Consider the following 25,868-nt stretch of genomic DNA (forward strand, 5'->3'; position numbering starts at 1 on the left):
GGTCAGCACAAGTTCTCCTGCACCCTCTGCAAGAAAGAGCACCCCCTTCTCCCACTGTGTCACCAGCAGCCTCCCTTACTCCACGCCAGCAAGGAGTGAGCCACGGGGCCAGGGCATCCTTTGGGTACGTGGGTGCTTCCTTCCTCCCATCCCCACGGCCTGCCTTGCATAGTAAAAGAAATCAGAAGACACCAGTGATGATGACCAGCACAACTGCAAGAAGACACTCCTTCCTGGGAGGAAGCCCACTTTCCAGTGGGGAAACAGGGCTGACTGCATCATTTTCAGGGTCCAAAGCAAAGGAAAATGTCGGTTCTCTCTATTCATAAATTATTAAGAATTTCAAAACGGCGACAGCAAGATATTAAAGCTAGCATGAGCCTTTCTAGGCACAGGGCTCTAAGACCATGTGCAGGTCACCTATCCGTGAAGCCATCACCAGGGAAAAGGGTGTGCCTGTCACTTGTCACCTGCCCTGCTCATGGCAAGCCTCTCTAGGTTTGCTTTTATTCTTACTCTCTTAAGAATCCCAAGGGGTAGGTATTTTTATCCATAGGTAAGGAAATGTGAGGACTTGGAAAATTGAGAGATTTCCTGAGGGGACGTGTCTCCAAATCCCTGCTCTCCTGAGACTTTAGGAGTCGGATTCTCTCCCAAGATGTGCTACGGAAGAAGAGTGGCCAGCACCCCCTCATCCAGCCGGGCCCCAGGGCCTGGATCTGCCTTGGCTGTTAGCAGCACAGTCTCTAGATCCAGGCTGCACATCCCATTCTTGCTGCTTATTAGCCGTTTGTGACTCAGGTGGCCTCAATTTCCCCACCTGGAGAACAGAGAAAATTATGCCTCATGAAGCTGTAGAGAGGATTGGACGAGTTGGCAAAGCAATGCTTTCAGAGCTCTGCCTGGCATATTAGCAATCTTTACATCCAGAGTGATGGCTCTGCTCTATAATGGCTGTAACTCTAGGGTGGCTTTAGGGTGAAAAGTAAACAGAAGGAATGGCTGCCTGAGTTGTTCCCATGTCAGCAATCATGAAATCGAGAGACTGCTGCGATCGTCTGCTAATGTCTGCCATGCTGCAATTGTCTGTTAATGTCTGCTAGGGGTGCACCTGGAAGGTGAGGGTGCTGGTGCTGGTGGAGTCGCTAACCTTCTACACAAAGTGAATCCACGCCTTCCCTCGAATCACTCGAATCCGGAGGACCCTGGACACAGCCAAGTACTCCAGAACATACCCGACGTCTCACTCCTTGTTAAGCTCATGAGGACAGGAATTTATGTCTGTTGTATTCACTGCTACTAGGTTGGTGCAGAAGTAAGTGTGGTTTTGTCATGACTTTTAATGGGGAAGTACTAAAATATTTTCCCAGCACCTAGAACAGTACCTGGTAGGTACTCAGTCAGTGTTTATTTGAACGCTGTGAGTAGGTGAACCAAGAAAGAAGTTGCCTCCAGCTGGATGTCTGGAGAGACGCGGAGTGTTCTTCAGTTCTGCACAAGGCTGCCCTGTGGCCCAGCCTAGGAAGCGTTGAGTGATGATGCAGCCCTTTGTCCCCACACGGATGTATGTCTGCAGGAAAGCTGGGTATATTGCTTTTCCGGAATCTTAAAGAATCGGGAAACATTTCAGTGATATCTCCCCAGGCCCAAAGTTGCACCTCAGGCCATGTGGGCTGCTAGAACAGAAGACCATGGACTGGGGGCTTATAAATAACAGATATTCATTCCTCACAGTTCTGAGACTGGAAAGTCCAAGATCAAAAACCCAGCAGACTCGGTGTCCGGTGAGGGCCCACTGCTGGGTTCACATGTGGCATTCCTGTCACAGTGTCCTCGCATGGTGGAGGGTGTGAGGGTACTCTCTGGGGCCTCTTTTATATTATATTATAGTACATTATATTAATTATATTATATTATATTATATTTTTTGAGATGGATTCTCACTCTGTGGCCCAGGCTAGAATACAGTGGTACAATCTCAGCTTACTGCAACCTCTGCCTCCCGGGTTCAAGTGATTCTCCTACCTCAGCCTCCCGAGTAGCTGGGATTACAGGCGTGCACCAACATGCCTGGTTAATTTTTATATTTCTAGTAGAGACAGGGTTTTACCATGTTGGCCAGGCTGGTCTCAAACTCCTGACCTTAGGTGATCTGCCCGTCTTGGCCTCCCAATGTGCTGGGATTACAGGTGTGAGCCACCACACCCAGCCATGGGGCCTCTTTTATAAGGACACTAATCCTGCTTTTGAGGGTTCCACCCTCATAGCGTGGTCACCTCCCAAAGATCCTGCCTCCTAATACCATCACCTTGAGGGTCAGAATTTCCACACAGAAACTGTGAGGGGACACAGACTTCAGGCCACAGCAGCTGTGCAGCCCCAGGCTTCTTGTCCATGATATAGGCAACATCTCTGACCAAGGGGTGCACCTTACCAAAGAGTCTGCTCTCCGCCTCGGGGGGTCACTGTGTTAGTCTGTTCTCATGCTGCTAATAAAGACATGCCCGAGAATGGGTAGTTTATAAAAGAAAGAGGTTTAATTGACTCACAGCTCCACAATGGTGGAAGGTGATGGCTTACATGCAAAGGCACGCCTTACACGGCAGCAGACAAGAAGGGCTTGTGCAGGAGAACTGCCCTTTATAAAACCGTCAGCTCTCATGAGACTTATCCACAACCATGAGAACAGCACAGGACAAACCAGCTCCCATGATTCAGTGATCACCACCTGGCCCTACTCTTGACACGTGCAGATTATTACCATTCGAGGTGAGATTTGGGTGGGGACACAGCCAAAGCACATCAGTCACAGATCAAAAGATTGCACAGATCACAGATCACAGATCACAGATAAATATTTGGTTACATTCTTAGCGCCTTTCGTCACATATATGTGTTTCCTTAGGCTCTGAGCATCAGGACTGATGTTGTTTCTATCTCTTTATTCCAAGATTGAGGGCAAGGTATGGCTCATACCAGTGGAGAGCTTTGGAGGTGGGAGATGTCATAGGTCGAATTGTATCCCCCAAAGATATATAAACACCTTAACTCCCTAGTAGGGAAATTTGGACACAGAGGCATGCGTGCAGGCATGCACACAGAATGCCATGTGATGATGAGGACAGACACATCATCACAAGAGCTGGTGCCAAGGTGATGTGTTGCACTACGTCTTTCTCACCTGTGATCTCCCTAAGCAGAGGTCAAAAGCATGGTGGAATCTCACTTAAGGCAGAAGAATGATAACAGACCCAGAGCTCAAGAAAACGAGCAAGTTTTGACCAACATCAGTCTTCATCAGAATGAATCAACTTAAAAATATGGGTGCCTTATTCTGTGCAGGACATTTGCATACTTTGCAAGTTCTTAACAGAAAAATCTCGAGGTGGCAGGACAGGAAACCTCAAGACAGCTCCCGTTTTCTTCAAAATAAATGAGAGGTGTCATTTTTAATGAAGGGAGGAAAAGGATGCCTTTAATCCCCTCTCCACACTCCCTCTCCCTCCCACAAGTTAGGAATCCTCTCTGCAAGCTGCAGAGGAGAAAAAATATAAGCTAGCCAGGAAGGCTTGAGTGGGGCTTATTAGTCTTTCCAAATTCGTCAGCTGATTGTCTCCTGAACTTAAGCTTCTGTGGGCAGCAGCAGGTTGGACATTGATTCCACAGGCGTGCGGCAGCTCCTGACCTCAGCAGGATTTTCAGGGAGCACCGAGGGTCTGCTGAGCTACCCCGTCACCAGGCTCTGTCCCTTTATATAGGCAGCAAAACTGCAGGACAAGCTGAGCCTCCCCCAGTGAACATGGGGTGGGAGGATGGCAGGTGGACCCCGGGCACTTTCTGATGCAAAAGTTCTTTGTGAATTTTGCAGGAGCAAAGCTTGGGGGTGTGGAGTGTGCACAGAGCTGACCTTGCACATCTATCCTAGAGGACTGTGCAAGCTGTCCAATGCTGTAGTCACAGCTGAGGCCACTGTGGTGGGAAAACTATGCCCTCTGGCAATCATTCTGGCTCCAAACGTCAGTCACTTTCACTGCCTACCCAGTGACCTCCAGAAATGTAGCACTTTTAAAGAGAAATTGTTAATTGTAAGCCTCCATTTACTCAAGAAGCTTTTCTTTGCATGGGGGAGGAGGGGTGGAACTTTGTGGCAGGCAGCATTGGAAGATGGCCTTTGAGATTCCCAGCCCCTGGCCTGCACGCCCTGTATATCCCCACAGGTTAAGTGCAGGTGGGCCGGGCCTTATCAGGTGAGCCCTTTGAAAAGAGATTCTAGGGAACGGAAACAGAAAAAGGCTGAGAGATCCAAAGTTGCAGAGACCTCCTCCTGTTGGCCTCAGCGGCACAAACTGCACTGTTGTGAGCACCACAGTGGCAAGGAACAGCAGATGCCCCTAGGAGCTGAGAGTGCCCCAGCTGCCAGCCGCCAAGGAAGCCAGAGCCTCAGGCCCACACTGCAGGGAGCTGAAGCGTGTCCACAACCACATGGACTTGGAAGAGGATCCCAGGCTCCAGAAAGGAATGCAGCAAGGCCAACCCCTCAACTGCAGCCTTCTGAGACCCCAAGGGGAGAATGCAGCCAAAGCCATGCCTGGACCCCTGACCTGGGGAACCCGGGAGATAAACAGATGGTGTGTTGAGCCTGTGCTGGGATGTGGCCATTTGTTATGTCCCATAGATAGCCAATGTGTACTTTTTTTTTTTTTGACAGGGTCTTCCTCGATTCCCAGACTGGAGTGCAGTAATGCAATCACAGCTCACTGCAGCCCTGGACTCCAGGGCTCAAGCAATCTTTCCCACTTCAGCGTCCCGGTAGCTGGGACTACCCACATGCATTACCACATCCTGCTAATTTTTTATATTTTTGTAGAGGTGGTTTTATCTACCATGTTAGCCAGGCTGGTCTTGGACCCCTGGGCTCAAGCTATCTGCCTGGGATTACAGGCATGAGCCACTGTGCCTGGCCAGCCAACATGTGCTTTAAACAGGAGGGGGTGAGTGCATGGTTGGCTCAGCAGGGAGGGTGGGCCAGCTGTGCACCACACACCCACATTCCTCTGAAGTGCCACCCACCCACTGTCTCTGTATCCGTGGAGTGTGTGACAGTTCCGAGACAGGCTTCCTGTGGTGGATGTCTGCACGATCTCATGCTTTCCTGTTAGCATTTTTCAGCTGTGTTTTTCTCCCCAGGATGGTGTGTGCAGGAGGTGGGTGGGGCCGTGCCTGCCCTTCCCACCCCTGCACCCAGCCTAGTGTCTGGCAGCTTGGTAAGTACCATAAGACTGGATGAGTTCATATTTCAGCAACATTGTAGTAGGCACCATGGGGACCTGGGCGGGGGGAGGGGAACCTTCCAAGCAGCCAGTGCACTCTCCCTAATTTGTAGCAACCTCAGTTTGGATGGAGTTGATTCCGACTCAGGGTTGGGAGTTGGCTCTGATCCTGTTCACTTTGCCACAGAGATGAGCTCAGGGACAGGCAAAAACCCAGCCAGAGGCTAATCTGCACAGGGAGTCTCCTGGAGTGATGAGGTGTTCTGTGGCTTCGTGTTTCGAGAAGGAGGAGCATCTGCCTGCACTGAGGACAGCTGATGTACACACACTCCTGCAGCCACTTGCCCACCATAAGAGAAGCCAGCCTTTGTATGGAGAGGGGACAATCACAAAACAGAGTCACAGAGAAGTAGAGCTGGTTCCTTGACCAAACCATAACTAAAAACCATTTACTTCCAGATTATTCTTATTGTTATACTACTGGAGATGGGGTTTTTCTTCCCCATAATGCAAAGCGCCTCCAAATGAACTGTGCAGGAAGGGCAGATATTTATTCTCTTTTGAACAATGAGCATGAAAATTTCAAAATCTTAACCAAATAATATTAGTCCATTTTCATGCTGCTGATAAAGACATACCTGAGACTGGATAATTTACAAAGAAAAAGAGGTTTAATGAACTTATAGTTCCAAGTGGCTGGGGAGGCCTCACAATCATGGCAGAAGGTAAAAGCCATGCCTTACATCATGACAAAAAAGAATGAAAGCCAAGCTAAAAGGGAAATCCCTTATAAAATCATTGGGTTTCAGGAGACTTATTCACTACCGTGAGTACAACATGAGGGAAACTGCCCCCATGATTTAATTACCTCCCACTGGGTCCCTCCCACAACACATGGAAATTATGGGAACTATAATTCAAGATGAGATTTATGTGGGGGCACAGCCAAACCACATCATTCCAACCCTGGCTCCTCATAAATCTCATGCCCTCACATTTCAAAACCAGTCATGCCTTTCCAACAGTCCACCAAAGTCTTAATTCATTTCAGCATTAACTCAAAAGTCCACAGTCCAACATCTCATCTGAGACAAGGCATGTCCCTTTCACCTATGAGCCTGTAAAACCAAAAACAAGTTAGCTCTTTCTAGATACAATGGAGGTACAGGCATTGGGTAAATACAGCCATTCCAAATGAGAGAAATTGGCCAAAACAAAGGGGATACAGGCCCCATGCAAGTCCAAAGTCCAACGGGGAAGTCAATTCTTAAAGCTCCAAAATGATATCCTTTGACTCCATGTCTCACATCTAGGTCATGCTGATGCAAGAGGTGGGTTCCATGCTCATGGGCAGCTTCACCCTCATAGCTTTACAGGGTATATCCTCCCTCCCAGCTGCTTTCAAGGGCTGGTGTTGTGTGTCTGTGTTTTTTCTAGGCACATGGTGCAAGCTGTTGATGGATCTACCATTCTGGAGTCTGAAGGATAGTGGCCCTCTTCTCATAGATCCACTAGGCAGTGCCTCAGTGGGGAACTCTGTGTGGGAGTTGCCCACATTTCCCTTCCGTACTGCCCTAGTAAAGGTTCTCTATGAGGGCCCCTCCCCTGCAGCAAACTTCTGCCTGGACATCCAGGCATTTTCATACATCTTCTGAAATTTAGACAGAGGTTCCCTAACCTCAGTTCTTGACTTCTGTGTACCTGCAGTCTCAACACAACATGGAACCTGCCAAAACTTGGTGCTTGCCCTCTCTGAAGCCACAGTCCAAGCTGTACCTTGGACCCTTTTAGCCACGGCTGGAGTGGCTGGGATGCAGGGCGCCACGTCCCTTGGCTGCACACCGCAGAGAGGCCCTGGGCCCAGCCACAAAACCAACTTTTTCTCCTTGGCCACTGGGCCTGTGATGGAGGGGCTGCCATAAGGATCTCTGTCATGCCCTAGTGACATTTTCCCCATTGTCTTGGGGATTAACATTTGGCTGCTTGTTACTTATGCAAATTTCTGCAGTTAGCTTGAATTCCTCCTTTAAAAAAAATTTTTTTTTTCTGTTGCATAGGCTGGAAGTCATTTGAACTTTTATGCTCTGTTTCTCTTTTAAAACTGAATGCTTTAATGGCACCCAAGTCACCACTTTCCTGCTTAGAAACTTCTTTTGCCAGATACCCTAAATCATCTCCCTCAAGTTCGAAGTTCCACAAATCTCTAGGGCAGGAGCAAAATGCCACCAGTTCTTTGCTAAAACATAGCAAGAGTCACCTTTACTCCAGTTTCCAACAAGTTCCTCATCTCCATCTGAGACCACCTCGGTCTGGATTTCATTGTCCATACCATTATCAGTATTTTGGTCAAAGCTATTCAGCAAGTCTCTAGGAAGTTCCAAACTTTCCCACATTGTCCTGTCTTCTTGTGAGCCCTCCAAACTGTTCCAACCTCTGCCTGTTACCCAGTTTCAATGTTGCTTCCACATTATCGGGTATCTTTACAGCAGCACCCCACTCTGCCAGTACCAGTTTACTGTATTAGCCCATTTTCATGCTGTTGATAAAGACATACCCGAGCCTGGGTAAGTTACAAAGAAAAACATGTTTAATGGACTCACAGTTCCACGTGACTGGGGAGGCCTCACAATCATGGCAGAAGGTCAAAGTCATGTCTTACATGACGGCAGATAAGAGAGAATTCGGGCCAAGTAAAAAGGGGAAATCCCTTATAAAACCATCAGATCTTGTGAGACGCATTCACTCTCATGAGAACAGTGTAGGAGAACTGCCCCCATGATTCAATTCTCCCTCACTGCATCCTTCCAGCAACACGTGGGAATTATGGGAGTGACAGTTCAAGGTGAGATTCGGGTGGGGACACAGCCGAACCATATCAGAAACCACTAGAGATGGAAATAATCAAGAGTGTAGAAGTGAGGTGGAATTTTTCCTAATGGATGGTCGGCAGAATTCTAAGGTGACCTCCACAATTGCCAGTGTACATGACCTGTGCATCTCCACCCCTTGAGTGTGACAAAATTTGTGATTATGATGAGATGTCACTCCTGTGGTTAGATAACACCATATGGCAAAAGTCAGGGAACTTTGTAGAGGTAGTTGAGGTCCAAACTAGTTGATCTTGAGTTTATCAAAGGGAGTTTGCTCTTGATGTCATCTGGTGAACTCTTAAAAGAGACACGAAGTGGCAGATGCTCTCTTGCTGTCTGGGAAGGAAGCTCACTGCCATGATATGGAAAGGGCTGCCCAGCAGGGAACAACAGCCAGCTCCTGGGATCTCAGGGCCTCGGTCAGCCACACAATCACAGGAACGAAATTCTACCTGGTAATGAGCTTGGAAAAGGACTGTGAGCCTGAGGTGAGACTGCAGCCTCTGCTGTCACCTGGATTTCATCCTAGTGAGACTATAGACAGAGGCCTCGCCTACCTGGTGTCCAGACTCCCAACTCACAGAAATGGTGAGATGATAAATTTGTGTTGTGTTAAGTCATGAAGTTTGTAGTAATTTGTGTCTCACCAACAGAAAACTAATATAAAATATAACTCACCACTCAATGGACTAGTTAAGAGCTAAGATTTGAATATCTGCACAGGCTGGGTGTGGTGGCTCATGCCTGTAATCCCGGCACTTTGGGAGGCTGAGGCAGGCAGATCTTAAGGTCAGGAGTTCGACACCAACCTGATCAACGTGGTGAAACCCTGTCTCTACTAAAAATGCAAAACTTAGCCTGGCATGGTGGCACATGCCTGTAATTGCAGCTACTCAGGAAGCTGAGGCAGGAGAATCACTTGAACCCAGGAGGCAGAGGTTGCAGTGAGCTGAGATCATGCCACTGCACTCCAGCCTGGGTGACAGAGCAAGACTTTGTCTCACAAAAAAAAAAAAAAAAAATCTGCCCCGGCATAATCAACCTATCTATATCTATTGCAGGGACTAAAGGAAAACTTCCCTTAACGCTTTAATGCTACACTCAAAGCCAACTGACAAAAGGCAGATTAATAGGAGAAAATGCACACAAAATGTATTTTAACATGCACAGGGCAATAGCATGAGCATGATTATCCACTAACCCAGTGGGGTTCAGGTGTTTATATACTCTTCCTTACAGGCAAGGGGGAAATGGGAAAGTGTGGCAATTTGAGGGACAGTAAATGATGTTTAGGGGGAAAAGGATTGACTTGGAGAACTTACGACGGCCTGGGACAGTCTGTTGGTCCCACAGAGCAGACAATGGCTAATAAATGATTCTCTTTGAAATTCTGAGTGAGACCAAAATAGAAGACAACGATTTGCTACGAAAATTTGTCCAGGTACGTCAACAGACCTCAGTCTTTCTTCCTGCAATGAGTCAAGTTCACGAAAAGTCAGGGAACATCATGTCCTGAGGCAGATCTGGACTTCAGGCGGATAACGGAACTTCAGAGAACAGCTTCGTCCTATGCTTTGGGAAGAAAAAAGAGGACCAAGGGACAGGAAGGAAGGGAAGGCCAGAGAGACCTCCAGCTGCGTCTTTAGTCCCGCATGTCAAAGCACCATATTTTGGGGTACTCATTTCTGAGACCCAGTACTCCCCTGTCTGAAACTCCCCTAGAAATCTCACATATTAAAAGCTGAGTTGGTGACTGTGGAGAGAAAAATCAAGTTAGTGGAAGGGTGGCAAGTCTCCCGTTAAAACAGTCTGTCCTTTCTGGGAATAGGCCAGTCCAACTAAAAAAACGGGATTGCATTTCAGGAGATGGCGTGGTAGATGGGCTGTAAAGCCAGGCCTCTATATGTGATGCAGGAAAACAGATTTTTAGCAAAAGGCATCTCTATGGAAACAGAAGAAAAACAACGGGGTGATGTCTAGAATAGTCTACAAACTAGTTTCTTCTAGAGTCTGAAGGGCAGTGAGCTGAGTAGCCCAGTCGCTCTCTGATGGATTTTCCTGGATTGTAGTTTGTGTGTGACGTTTGTCCAAACTGCTGCAGTGATTCTTCTTCAAAGCCAAGTTGATGAGCTACAGCTTCTAGGGCCTTAGGAAAAGGGCATTTTTAATTTTTAGTGATTTCAAGTAAGAAGGGTGAGAGAAAAATTAAAAATGCTTTTCTAGAGAGGCACAGACAGATATTGGAGGAAACTAAAAAATCAGCCCAGATAATTAAAAAAAGAGAAACCTCTGAAACAATGGGCAGGGCTAGAATCTAATAACCAGTGTATTATTGCTGTTTTTATTTCTGAGAAAGGTTTTTCTCTCTCTTTGGTGACCCATTGTTACCAAAGATATTTATGACAAAACTGATTTGTTTGTAAAATAAATTTTGTTTCATTAACTTGGCCTGATTACTGGCATGAAGTTCAGCAAGAATATATTTATCATATAAGCTCTTTTAAAGTTGGCTTTACTTGAACTTTTCATAAGGAATCTTTTACTGGACTTTTAAAAGTCTCCAGAAGCAAGGGAGCCAAGCAAAAAGTTTGACTTGCCCTGTGATTTTGTCTGTAAAACTCATACAAATTGGGTGAATTCCTCTCTTTTCAAGTTCCCCAAATATCTTGAGTTTCCTGGATCTGTCAGAAAGCGGCATTCTTCACTCCACAAGCATCCATGTGAACCGTTATTTGACATATCAGGCTAGGTTTTCCAAGGATCTCTATTGGTTTTGTAATCTCAACTTCAGTTCCTCAAAGCTGTCTGTTTATATATGAAAATATGACGTTCTATCCACAGGCTTGATAAAATAACCAGTGTCTCCAATTGTGTCCTGTTACAAAAGGAAAGAGATATTCATCAAATTTATGCAAATTACTATATTATCATAAAATAAGAATACTAATGAATAGTTTTCAGATTTTGGAGGGATCAGGTAGAGAGAAAGGTAAATGCTTCAATTTAGCTTACAAAAGTATAGTTTACCAAATTGTTGTAAAGCTCTAAATTGCCTTAGAAGAATTTTCTCAACTCTAGAAAACAAAACATAAAAAGAATCAGCAATATTTCAAATAAAAAAGTCATAAAAAATTATTTCAGTCCTTCATCAGTTCAATACCATGTCATTAATTCTTATTCTACTTGATGTAACATTAGTAATTTCATGAGTCTATTTCTTTTTTAATAGATGTTTACAAAATTCGTATCGAGTTCAATTTTCTGATCTCAAAGCTGTCGGAAACCTGCATTTCAGAGGACTTGTAGTCGTTTTTTTGTGAACCTCCTTGAAGGCACAGCATTTCATAATTTGAAAATCTTTGAGGAAAAAAAGAATTAGCAAAAAGCAATTAACTGTGAATAGCAAGAATTAAAATGGCTGTGGTGAAAGGCACAATTGACAAAGACATTTGGTCATTCGTTTGTGGCCTACAACAATTAAACATAATTATGACGGCCAACATATACCGAGACTTAACAGATTTTTAAAAATCTCATACAATTTAGACACACATATTAATAACATATTCATACAAATACATAAATAGCAATATAGTAATAACTCAGGAAAAGATTACACACTATTTCTTATTTGACAGTGCTTCCTGTATAATTTAACATCGGAGATAAGCTTGTTTAGCCTCAGTCTTTTGGATGCTTCAAGGGCCCTTTGGAACATCCCTGAGTTAGTTTGAGATTTAAAAGATTAATTTGAGGTTTAAAATTTTGATTTTGGGAAGCCTGCCAAATATGTCAAAGGTTTAAAACACGTGATTAAAATAGGATCACAGGTTACTGCAAAATGATAGTCATTCATTTGGCCAAATGACAATTCAAATAATCAAAAAGCAAAACTTTCACTCTTTGATAGAGAGCGCACAACTGATTCAAGCAGGTGAATCCCCTGAGGTCAGGAGTTTGAGACCCGCCTGGCCAACATGGTAAAACCCTGTCTCTATTAAAAATACAAAAATTAGCAGGGTGCAGTGGTGGGCACCTGTAATCTCAGTTGCTTGGGAGGCTGAGGCAGGAGAGTCGCTTGAACCTGGGAAGCAGAGGTTGCAGTGAGCCAAGATCATGCCACTGCACTCCAGCCTGGGTGACAGAGCAAGACTCCGTCAAAAAAAAAAGAAAAGCATTTGGGCTAATTTTTTTAATTTATGAGTACTCCTTTACTTATAAGTCAACTTGATACCATGTAGATTATATAAAAATGCATGTGCAGGCATATACATACATGTAGACATGACATATAGCACATGTGCAAGTATCCCAAAGTGAAAAATAACAGAGGGCTTAACGTAAAAGACACCAGAACTTTCACCTGAGAGGAACCAGCCCAAGACCCTTGGGGCTCGGTGAGGACCACGGAAACCCCAACCCCGATAAAAGGAGTCCGTGGTGCCTTTTTTGTGTTCCTCAGGAAGTTTCAGGGCTGTCAGAAGCGCCTTCTACATCCTTTCACATGGTATTGTAGGTAGCAAAAGGAAGGGGAGGTGGAAGCACGTGGAAGAACAAGGTTTAGAGGAGCCAGTCTGGGGAGATTTTAAGCTTCTGGAAAGGCCAGTGAAGTTTTAGTTAGCAGGAGTTCCAGAAAAAGTAGGTCTAGTCAACTAAGAAGTTCCCATGGGAGAAATAGACTCCACAAAAGAACAGAGAGGTTTGGTCGGGTGCAGTGGCCCACGCCTGTAATCCCAGGACTTTGGGAGGCTGAGGTGGATGGATCACGAGATCAGGAGTACGAGACCAGTCTGACCTACATGGTGAAACCTCATCTCCACTAAAAATACAAAAATTAGCTGGGTGTGGTGGCTCACACCTGTAGTCCCAGCTACCCAGGAGGCTGAGGCAGGAGAATGTTCGAACCCATGAGGCAGAGGTTGCAGTGAGCCGAGATTGCACCATTGCACTTCGTCCTGGGCAACAAAAGCGAGACTCTTATCTCAAAAAAAAACAAAACCCAAAAACCGAGAGGCTTAAAAAATAGTCTGGAGAGAGATCCAAGATGGCTGATCACTAGCAGCTCAGGCTTGTAGCTCCCAGTGAAAGCGCAGAGAACGAGAGGACACCACACTTTCAGACGAATATTTGTTGCTCACGGACCAAGAGATTCCCAGCGGAGGAGCCCCACGGGTCGCCAGAGTGACTCTTGTGGCCGGCGGGGCAGTTTTGCTGGTGCCTTAGCGCGGCAGTTCTTGGTGCAGAGTCTGGAGATTCCTGGGCAGAAAAGCACCATCAATCTTAACACCGCTGTTTTGGCTGGCACAGTGGATTGCTCAGATTTCGGCGCTGGGAATCAACAAGTGACATCCGCTCAGAGACCTAGTTAGAAAGTTGGTAATTACAAAGACGACAGAGGGATAAATATATAATGAAGGGAAGAAACCAGCCTAAAAAGGCAGAGAATACTCAAAATCAGAATGCCTCTCCCTCTACAGGGGATCGCAGTTCCTCATCAGCAACAGAACAAGGCTTAATGGAGAACGAGTGTGTTCCATTATCAGAAGCAGGTTTCAAAAGGTGGGTGATAAGAAACTTCTGTGAATTAAAAGAACTTGTTCTAACCCAACGCAAAGAAACTAAGAACCTTGAAAAAAGGTTTGACGAAATGTTAATGAGAATGGACAATTTAGAGAGGAATATAAGTGAATTGATGGAGCCAAAAAACACAACACGAGAACTTCGTGAAGTATGCACAAGTTTAAACAGTCGAATTGATCAAGCAGAAGAAAAGATAACAGAAGTCGAGGACCAGCTCAGTGAAATGAAACGAGAACACAAGATTGGAGAAAAAAGGATAAAAAAGAATGAGTAAAGTCTCCAGGAAATATGGGACTATGTGAAAAGACCTAATCTATGTTTGATAGCTGTACCTGAATGTGACGAAGAGAATGAATCCAAGTTGGAAAATACTCTTCAGGATATCATTCAGGAAAACTTTCCCAACCTAGCAAGGCAGGGTAATATTCAACTCCAGGTAATACAGAGAACACCACAAAGATATTCTTCAAGAAGACCAACCCCAAGACACATAATTGCCAGATTTATTAGGGTTGAAATGAAGGAGAAAATACTAAGGGCAGCCAGAGAGAAAGGTCAGGTTACCCATAAAGGGAAACCTATCAGACTTATAGCAGATCTCTCAGCAGAAACCCTACAAGCCAGAAAAGAGTAGGGACCAATATTTAACATCCTTAAAGAAAAGAACTTTCAACCCAGAATTTCATATCCAGCCAAACTAAGCTTTACAAGCAAAGGAAAAATTAAATCTTTTGCAAACAAGCAAGTACTTGAGATTTCACCACCACCAGGCCTGCTTTACAAGAGCTTCTGAAAGAAGCACTATACATATAAAGGAACAACCAATATCAGCCTTTCCAAAAATATATCAAAAAGCAAAGAGCATTAACACAATGAAAAATTTACACTAACTAATGGGCAAAACAGCCAGCTAGCATCAAATGCCAGTATTAAACTTATATACATTCTAATTGGATAAAAAGCTAAAACCCATCGGTATGCTGCATCCAGACCCATCTCACATGCAGTGATAAACAAGACTCAAAACAAAGAGAAAGAGGAAGATTTATCAACCAAACAGAGAGTAAAAATAAACAAAAAGCAGGAGATGCAATTCTCACCTCTGATAAAGTAGACTTTAAAGCAACAAAGATCAAAAGAGGCAAAGAAGGACATTACATAATGGCAAAAAGATCAATGTAACAAGAAGAGCTAATGATTCTATAGATCAATGAGACAGAAAATTAACAAGGACATCCAGGACTTGAACTCAGACCCAGAACAAGTAAACTTAATAAACATTTATAGAACTCTCCACTTTAAATACACAAAACATACATTACCACCTCACACCTACTCCAAAAGTGACTACATAATTGGAAGTGATTCACTCCTCAGTAATCGCATAGCATTTCATAGGTTTAAATGAAATATTGGTTGGCTGTTTGTTTGTTATTTTCTTCCCTTATTCCTTCCTGTCATCATTAAGTATAATTATTGGTATTAAAGAGGTTTTCAATACCCATTACTAAACTGCATTCTAGCCTGGGCAAGAAAGCAATACTCCCATTCTCTCTCTCTCTTTCTTTTCCTTTTTCTTCCGGTTCTTCATTCTTTTTTTTCTTTCTTGCTTTCAAAAAATAAAACAGAAGTCCTTCTTTCTACCTAGCCTTTGCCATATAGTAGATTTGTAAAATCAGGGATGCTACATAACTTCTCTATCCTTGTTCCTGTATACATTTTACAAATCTACTATATGGCAAAGGCTGGGTAGAAAGATGGGACATTGTGCATCTATCTTAAAGTGACATGGTAAGCAGTAAAATAGTAACACTGGTAAACATAGAAACACTGTATATTTCTTAAAGTGTCATAGTAAGAATTGACTAGGATAATGTATCTAACAGTACTTTGTAAATTACAAACTACTAAACAAGATTAGCTGTCAGAATAGAATGCCTGCTAAACAGGTATTTGCTGCATGCTAGAGACTACAGTTGAACAAGTCAGACATAATCCCTGCCCTCATGAAGCTTATAATAACCCTAAGTGCACAGAGTGCTATGAAAGAGAATATTAAAAAAAAAAATAGTCTGAATATCAGCTTCTAACTAAGCTCACTTTTGACCATAGAGCTCTTAAAAAAATCCTTTTAAATTTCTTATTATTAGATTTCTCTTTTTTCCTTTATTGCATTTTAGGTTTTGGGGTACATGTGAAGAACATGCAAGATTGTTGCATAGGTACACACCTGGCAGTGTGATTTGCTGCCTTCCTCCCCTTCACCTATATCTGGCATTTCTCCCCATGCTTTCTCTCCCCAACTCCCCACCCCTCACTGTCCCTCCCCTATTTCCCCCAACAGACCCCAGTGTGTGATGCTCCCCTCCCTGTGTCCATGTGTTCTCATTGTTCAACACCCGCCTATGAGTGAGAACATGTGGTGTTTGATTTTCTGTTCTTGTGTCAGTTTGCTGAGAATGATGGTTTCCAGGGTCATCCATGTCCCTACAAAGGACACGAACTCATCGTTTTTGATGGCTGCATAATATTCCATGGTGTATATGTGCCACATTTTCCCTGTCCAGTCTATCATCGATGGGCATTTGGGTTGGTTCCAGGTCTTTGCTATTGTAAACTGTGCTGCAATGAACATTCGTGTGCATGTGTCCTTATAGTAGAACGATTTATAATCCTTTGGATATATACCCAGTAATGGGATTGCTGGGTCGAATGGAATTTCTATTTCTAGGTCCTTGAGGAATCGCCACACTGTCTTCCACAATGGTTGAACTAATTTACACTCCCACCAACACTGTAAAAGTGTTTCTATTTCTCCACATCCTCTCCAGCATCTGTCTCCAGATTTTTTAATGATCGCCATTCTAACTGGCATGAGATGGTATCTCAATGTAGTTTTGATTTGCATTTCTCTAATGACCAGTGATGATGAGCATTTAGATTTCGGCCAGGACAAACAGAAAATATTCCTGGTTTTAAACAAACAAACAAAACAAAACAACAACAAAACTTAGAGAAAGATGTATCTACCAGTGACTCAGAACTAAACTCAAAACACACCTTTCATGAATTAACTAAGTACACAAAACATATGGCCGTAAAAGTTCAAAGAAACAGTCCTCGCAAGATCCAAAGCCATCCCCAAAGACAGCTGGAAGGAAAAAAAGGGACTTAGAAGCAACCAGGAAAACAAAGCTGTTCACGGAGAGAAAAGCATCAATAGCTAATAGGTACTCCAGGAAGTCGAGAGTCTCACGAATATAAATTCAAACAAATAACTCTAACCGCTTCTTATACATGCTCCATTTTCCTCATGAGTCAAAGGATTTACATGTCCAAGGGACAGATCCCCTGATCAGAAATCACTCCAGGGCCAGGATGATGAAACGCGAAATCCTAGCCGTTAGACCACGGGTTGGGGTGGCCTTTTGTAAATGCCGCAGGAAATCCAAAGCAGGCAGTTTGCACGTACAAAGGATTTTAACTTTGCTTTAAAGCTGATTTCAACACCACATGTTCTCACTCACAGGCGGGTGTTGAACAATGAGAACACATGGACCCAGGGAGGGGAGCATCACACACTGGGGTCCGTTGGGGGGGACTAGGGGAGGGACAGTGCGGGTAGGGAGGTTGGGGACGGATAACATGGGGAGAAATGCCAGATACAGGTGACAGGGGGAAGGAAGCAGCAAACCACCTTGCCATGTATGTACCCATGCAACGATCCTGCATGATCTGCACATGTACCCCAGAACCTAAAGTACAATAAAAATATATATATAAAAAGAAAAAAAAAAGAGAAAATAAAAGCTGATTTCCACCTTTAAAAAAATCTTGCCAGTGGAGTTTGCAAGGCTGTGTTTCTTTGGTGTCTTCTCATAGGTGCCAGTAAGATAGCCATTTAAGGCAAAAGTCGTATAAAAAGTTTTATTTTAAATATTGACAATTTATTTATTCCATGCACGACTCAAGCCAACAAGCCTTTTTCATGGATAGTCCCAGAGACAACTTTCCAGGTTTAGAATACCATGGACGTAAGCGGCACTTTTAAAATGGGTGCAGAAGATGCAAGACCCCATGATCTTCCCCAAAACTTCATTCTCAGGAGTAGAGAAAGCAAAAGGACTTTGTTGCCACAGGTGGGTACGGGTGGTGTTTGTGTGTGTGGTGCCTCCAGCATCCCACAGATTTGTGGAGGCTGCTAGACCCAGGCTCATCAGTCGGTGACACCAGGCAGGCCCTCCTGGGATTGGACTTGTCCAAAACTAACCAGGTAACAAGAGCTGTGACAACAAAAGTTCCTTACAGCTGGACTCCTTCATAAGACAAGCTCCACTGAGAACTCAGCACGCTCAGAACAGACTGCTGCTTAATGTTGTGTGTGTCTTGGGGGTCCCAGTCCTTTTAGTCTGGCCAGCAGATATTGCCTGATAATCACACCCTCTGGATGGTGGAGACCGAGAGACAGTGCTCCCTCTTGGTCACAGGTCAAGATTTCGTGGACATAAAACAAGACACCAGGGTCAAGCAGCACAGAAAGATGGAAGCAAAAGAAACCCAGACGATTTCTGTGGAAAGAAGGAATCATATGATATGAGTATTTATTTATACCAAGAAAATATATCAGTGTCGCTAAACCAAAGTCCTACTCATACAAATGCTTTTCTCCTATCAATCTGAAGTTTGGATGGGAAAAAGAGAGTGACTTTTGGCCTCTGCTTGACTGGATTCCAAAGAGAGAGACCAGGACTCCGGTAAGAATTTCTTCCTCCTTGACTGTGGCTTTCAGAAGAGCACAGTGGTTTTGTTATCCTGCTGATAGAACCACAACCATAGGGGCCAAAGGAAATGTTTCCCCTTGCTTCCAGAAGGTCTGCTGAGAAAAGACAGAAAACAAGGCAGATTAATAGGATAAAAAGCATACAACATTTATTTTAATGCGCTTAGCATGAAAACGATCAATCGGCCAATCACCCAGTGGGATGCCGGTATTTACATATTCTTCAGAGGGAGAGGGGAGATGGGAGAAATGCGGCAATCTGAGGATTTTTAAATGATTTTGAGGGGGAAATGAATGCACGAGGAGAACATACGTTGGCCTGGGACGAAATCTGCTGGGCCCACAGAGCAGGCAGTGGCTGGTAAACGATTCTCTTTGGAATTCTGAATGGGACCAAAACAGAGGACAATGGGACAAAAGTCTGTGCGGGTGCGCTGACAGACTTCAGTCTTTCTTCTTTGATAGGAATTAAGTTAATGAAAACTCAAGGAAGAAACCAGAGGTGATTGTGTCTTTCTTTGGCAGGTCTGGACTCTAGGCAGATAAGGGAACTTTAGAGAACAGCTTCCTCCTGTGCTTTGGGAAAGAAAGAGGATTGAGATACAGGAAGGTGGGGAGAAGGTTAGAGAGACCTTGAGACCGCTTCTTTCTTCCAGCATGTCAAAACACCATATTTTGGTGTATCATATTCTGAGCCTCAACACTCTATCTATTCATCTCCTCTCTCTCTGTCTCCATCTGTCTGTCCATCCATCTGTCCGTCCGTCTGTTCGTCTGTCCGTCCATCCATCCATCCACTGTACATTTATCTATCTCCCAGACTCACCCAGAATAACCTCCCTTTTGATTAACTAAAGCCAAGTGACTAGAGACCTTAATTGCACTGCACATTCCTTCACCTTTGCCACCTAATGTGACCTAGTTATAGAGTAATCCCCCATCTCATTGCTGTTCATATTCACAAACCTTGTGTGCTTTCCCTACACCAGATTCTTTCAAACATATCCGTCCCCTGTGTTCCTAGTGGCTTTATGAGCTACACATCGTTGCCCTTGATTTACAGACAGTCACAGGCACTGAAGTTTAAGTGACTTGCCCAGTGGTAGCAGAATCAGACTCCACAGTTGTGGCCTTGTGTGCCAACCCTTCCAAGTAGGGGACAAGCCAATAGCGCTGATGTGAGAAAACAAACACAAGTTTGGAGCCTGGCCTCGTGGTGGGGTTTGTGCTGAGTGATTGCATCTTCTTGTGCCTCAGTTTCCCCCACAGTAAGAAGGAAAGGTTTGTTGCAAGGATTAAATGTGATGCTACATAGAAAGTGCTCAGAATCTTGCCTGGTGTAATGTAAAAGGTTATGGTGGCTATTTATTCTGATTAGCATTGTTGTTATCGTAACCACTGCTAATACTACCCCATAGGAAGAATGTAACAACTTCAGTAGCAGGAGAGGAGGAAACTGACATCCTCACAAAGGGATGAACCTGGGTGGGAAGCCGGGTCTACTTGGACCCAAATTTCCTGTCTGTTATTTTTTCTTATTCCCCAAAGTTCTTCCAGATTCATGAACATCATCGCAGGACTCAAGTGACTATAGTTCAGTAAGTCCAAACTGCTAAAGTTATGTCTAATTAGCTAGTCTTAATTGACATTAAGATAAATAACTTTTTAAATTATTTTTCCCTGTGAAATTGAGACTTGTTGGAGGGCAACCATCTATAATTTAAATCACTGAATTAAGACAAATGTAATTTAGTGGTTGCTGGGAAGAGAGGAAAAAATTTTAATGCGCTAATCAACTCACCCGTGTTGATAGGGGAAAATTTGAAACACATTAATCAGCTGTGGATGAAATAGCTCGGAGACAGTATCATGCTGTTAAGAGCATAAACAAGCAGTAATGGTTGAAGAACAAGCAGCACTTGGCCTTCTTGGTCTCCTGCCAGTAGAAATTCCTCATCACTATCATCTCATATTTCACTTACAGTTGAAAAGTGTAGCCTTCAAGCAAAGTACCCACTGTCTGTGAGGAACACAGCTTGACACTTACTTTTGCTGCCTATTTCTCACTCATCCCACCTCCTTTCTCATTTCAGGCTCCTGCTGACATCTATGTCTGAAAGTTTAAAATGTATCAAAGTACATTTTCCTTCAAATTTGATTATGCAGTGATAAAGGAAGCCATAGACTGGAACTGGGGATGAGAGCATGTGGAATAGCCACCCGCTTCCTGCATACTGTGAGTTGGGGTGGCCCAAAGCTAACAACAGAGGCAAAGGCATAGCACAAATCCAAGAGTGGGAGTCAGGGCAGCACAATCTGACGCCGTAGTTGTAGAGGTAGCCCTGAGATGCTGAACATAGCTTTTCTTTGTTTTCAGCTTCTGTCGTGATAAAAAAAGAAACGCCAACTTTAGATTTCACATTCTATTTAAGTTGTGAAAAATGAGAGAATATTGAATCAGTTGTGATTCTTTTTATTGAAAGTGATAAAACTTGACACAAACTGTCTAGAGCAAAAATGGGAATTTATTGGCTCATGCAAGCAAAAATCTTGGGATGTATTCAGCCTAAAGCAGAATTAAAACCAATATGCAAACGAAGCTCTCGGGATTTTCATTGCCAAGCTCTGCTTTCCCTCCATACGCTCTAGCCAGGGAGCTCTAACTCTCCCATCGTGGTGACAGGTGGATGAGCCATCTCCAGACTCACAGTCTTTCAATTAAGATGAGCAGGAAGCACATGACAATCTTTTCTGTGGACCCCAGAATCCTGTCTTTACTAGTTCAGCTGACCAGGGCAGTACACACCAAAGTGCGGTAGTCAAGAGCTCAAGCTCTAAGTAATTTCCTGGTTTGCGCCCAGCCCTGCGATCTGGAGGAACTTAGCAACGCTCTTTGAGCTTTATCTATAAAGAGGGCTGGTACCTGCTGCATAGGGGAAGTGTGAAGCTCAGCTAGGCTTCTGCAGACCAAGAGCACAGGGCAGTGCGGATGGCACATGGCAAGAGCCCAGTGAATGTTAGCGGCCATCATCATACCTTGCCCACTGAGCCAGTCACAGAACCAGAGGAATGATCTCATCTGATTGCTTGGGCAATGATTTGAGATTCTGTGCCTAAGCAGACCACCCAGGCAGAGAAGAGAAAGCACAGACCTCCCCACTAAATTTAGGTAATCCCCAGGGGAGACAAACCCATGTTATAATGTGGGTGAGACACGTGATGACATGGGAGGGGGTCTCACCTCTCCTTCTGCTCCTCAGCTGCGCTGGAGCTGTGTGTGCTGCAGTGAGCGCCAGCTCCCTCCACCCTGGAATTCTGCTGATCTCAGCGGCTTGGTTTGTTTGCTTCCTCTGGCACTCATGCTCGATGAAGATGCAGACTCATCCATGTGTGAGAACTGTCCAGGGGTGCTTGAAGGGCACTCTCACCACTGCATTACAAAGCTGCAAACACAGCTTTATGCTCCAAACTCTTCAAGCTCAAGAGCCTCAACAGCGCTTGGCTTTTATGAGCCTGCTCCCATTGTTGGGAATCAGGCCTCCATCTATTCAGAATAAGAGCCACCACAGCAATTCAAAACGACGGCACTAGGAGGGGAAACCATTTCCCAAGTGGGAAGCTGACAGCCAGCCCCCTGCTTTGACTGAAGTGGCTTCTGTGGCCACCTGGAGCAGAGCATGGGTGTGACTCACAGGGCTTGACCTCTGTGACAACGTGGGAAGTCAGGATGGAAGGCAGGAGACGGGGCTGGGAATGTGGGCACAGGCTCTTATCCTAAAAACCAGGAATTCTTGGAGGGAAGTCTCATGACATCCCTGAACCTCAGTTTCCTTGTCTGAGAAAGAGGAAAATAATCCGTGCCTCACTGAACTGATGTCAGGACTGAATGAGGTGGTGCATACAAGTGTTCTGTGAACAACAGGCCCTGGTACATTTTTAATATGCAGGATTTCATCACTGCTCAAACTTAAATTAGGAATAATCTCGATTTGTCCGTTTGATTTTTCATTCATTCATTCTTCCATCAAGAACGACACAGAACCACAGAGCCGTTGTCTTCCAATTTTTATTTTTTTTTCGTTAAAAAAGTCCCAGAACCTCACTCCAACATTTTGAAAATATACTGAACATACCCATGCTTTAGAAGCAGGGCCTGAACGTGTATTTGTTTCCTGGTGAGCCAATTGACGGAGTTGGGCAACAGTGGCATAAATTCACAGCTCATTAAACCAGCCACATAAAACATTATGGGAGCAGACACCTCCCCGAGGAGTCTAAGGAAGCCACAGCCCACATCCAGCCAGACGCCTCTCAGAGCCAATGGTACACGCAGAAAGTGCCGATGAAGAGCTTCAGTACGATGCTGCCGCGTTGGAGTAAATTCTGTAATCGTTAATCAAGCAGGCATTATCATCCTTGATGATATTTCATTCACCACCTAGGTATCTGGAGGCACTCACCTGTCTTCTTGTTATTACATATTCTGCAGGACAATGCAATGAGAGATTAGTGTTCATAGCAACTGTGTGCTTTTTTATTCTTTCCTGGCTGTGTATGTTACTGAGAAACACGGAGCCTTAACAAGGCCTTTCAAATGTAAAATATTATACAGGGAGACTGTGCTTATTATGGGGTTTTACAGAGAGTGATGACAATTAGGAATCCCTCTGCCCCTGATTAATGTGTTTATAAACACGTGTGAAGTGCCTGCCACCCCACGGTACAACGCAGGAGACAGAGCGTGGTTCTGATGCAAGGCCTGGGCGGAGTATCAAAGCCAGGCATCTGAGAGAAGGCTCACCTCTCCTCTCAGGCGCAGGGGGTTTGTTGTGGGGGCTGCCCAGTCAGCAATGGGAAGACTGAGACAAACACAGGCCTCAATTTCGAGTATTGCCTGGGTGTGCAATGCTTGGCTGCTGACTCACAGAAGTCTGAGTTTTATCCAGGACACTTTTTCACCATCAGCAAGAGAAAGGTATCTCTAGCGCATGATAGTGAAGAATCTTGACGATCTGAAGGGGTCTCTCTTCCCTCTTTCTGCATTGGGAACGCTTATTGGCAATGTTTGCTCGTTTAAGAAATGTATCACTTAGGGTTCTAGTAGAGAGAAGGAACAACTAGGAGACGTATATCTACTTCTGCTTCTATATCCATGGCCCTACATCTATATCTGTAACTGTATCCATATTTATATGGTACAGATGTAGAGATATGAACATGGATATATTAGGTTGCTGTAAAACTGCTTTTGCTTTTTTTTCCATTGAAAGTAATGGAAAACCACAATTACTTCTGCACCAAACTTAACAGACACATAGATAAATATATCTCTATCTCTATCCATGATAGATATATTGATATGGATATGGACACATCGCCATCCATACATAATCTCTGTATCTATGTCCATGTGTAGACAGACACCTATATTTACATGTCTATATCTCTATATGCATATATCTTTATATCTGTATCTATACACGCTACAATTTCAATGTGCCCCCCAGAAAGCCTGTGCTGGGAACTTAATCCCCAGTGAGACAGTGTTGACAGGTGGGACATTTGAGAGCTGATTAGGCTATGAGGGCTTTGCTCTCATAAACAGATGAATGCTGATTAAAAAAGGATTTGAGGCTGCCAGCTTGATCTCTTGCTATCTCTCGCATGGGCTCTTTTCTCCTTCTGCCTTCCACCACGGGATGCGGCAGTGAGAAGGCCCTCAACAGATGTGGCTGCTTGATCTTGAACTTCCCAGTCTCCAGAATTACGAGCCAAATGCATTTCGGTTCATTATAAATTGCTCAGTCTATGGTATTGTGTTATAGCAGCACAAAACAGACTAAAGAAGTGTGTGTGTGCGTGTGTGTGTGTGTGTGAGAGAGAGAGAGAGAGAGAGAGAAAAGGGAGCAGAATAAAGAGAAAGAGAGAGATCTCGAAGCTCTCTTCATACAGGGAAATAGAATAGAGGGGTCGCTAAGCTCTCTCTGTAACCATATATATTTATATAAATCTATCTACACAGAGGTATTTATAGATAGATCTCTATCTCTGTATCTATATAACTATATAGAGAAAGATGGATATGAATATAGACATAGGGACATGTGGATATAGAGACATAGATATATAGAGACACACATTTAAGAGATTTACTGTAGGGAATTGGCTTACATGACTGGGGAAGCCGTCCAGTGGGAAAGCAGGAGGGCAGGCAGGAAACTCCTGCAGGAGCTGACACTGCAATCCCCAGGCAGAGTTTCTTCTTCTTTGGGGAAACCTTAGTTTTGCTCTTAAGGCTTTTAACTGATTGCATAAGGCCCACCCAGGCTATTAGGGATAATCTCCCTCTCTGAAAGCCAACTGCCTGTAGATGCCGACCACATCTGCCAAATACCTTTACTGAAGCATGTAGGTTAGTGTCTGGTTGAGTCAGCTACATCAGCTTAGCCACGCTGACACATAGAAGCACCCATCACAGAAAGTGAATGTGAGAATTCTTACTAGGTTTGAGAGGATAGTAGGAGTGCTGAGAAGTTAAATATGAAAAAAATTGGAGGAAGAATTTCCATCAATTCTTTAAAATTGTTGGGTGTTCCATGGATGTGTCACCAAACATGTCAGCCACAAACATGTCCTTACCACTCCTGCAACAATTCATGGGCTAGCTCATGCATGCACTAATGCTGCTCCATCCTGCATGGCTATTTGAAGCAGGTTCAGGCTGCACTGGTATCAATCCCAGGGGAGAACTCTCAGCACCTTATCCACTGCATCATGAGCTGGAACAATTTCTATCACGTCTGAGTCCAGTGAGGCAGAACACTCACACACAAGACCCATGAAGCATGCTACTCACAGCAAGAAACAACAGAAGCCTATGGCTCATGGTGAGCCGTCCTCCAAGGCTCATGTAAGCTGTTGAGTGCATGGACCTTTTCTCCTTAATTTCTCCATAGCTGAGGGACTCTGGAACACAATCCACCCTCTGTTTTGTATCCTAGGTGAAACATGACTTGCAGGCTAAAACCTTGTAGGACATTCTGTTCTAGGAGGGACAAAAATGGAGCCCAGGCTATCCTGGCCAGTTCATCCCTACCTCAAAATACTGTACTATCAGCAGGTTTTATGGTTCTTCTTGAGAACTACAAGTGAGTAGAGGAGGAGACCTGGGTCAGTCCATGGCCACCTGCAGAACCGTTCTGCAGGCTGAATTACTGAACTGCCGTATGACTCTAGAAGGATGATATGGTTTGGCTGAGTCTCCACCCGAATCTCATCTTGAATTGTAGCTCCCATAATCTCCATATGTCATGGGAGAGACCCTGTGGGAGGTAATTGAATCATGGGGGTGGGTTTTTCCCATGCTGT

The sequence above is a fragment of the Aotus nancymaae genome, unplaced genomic scaffold (assembly GCF_030222135.1).
Source record: "Aotus nancymaae isolate 86718 unplaced genomic scaffold, 86718_ANA_hifiasm-v0.15.2.pri h1tg000053l, whole genome shotgun sequence".
NCBI classification, from domain to species: domain Eukaryota; kingdom Metazoa; phylum Chordata; class Mammalia; order Primates; family Aotidae; genus Aotus; species Aotus nancymaae.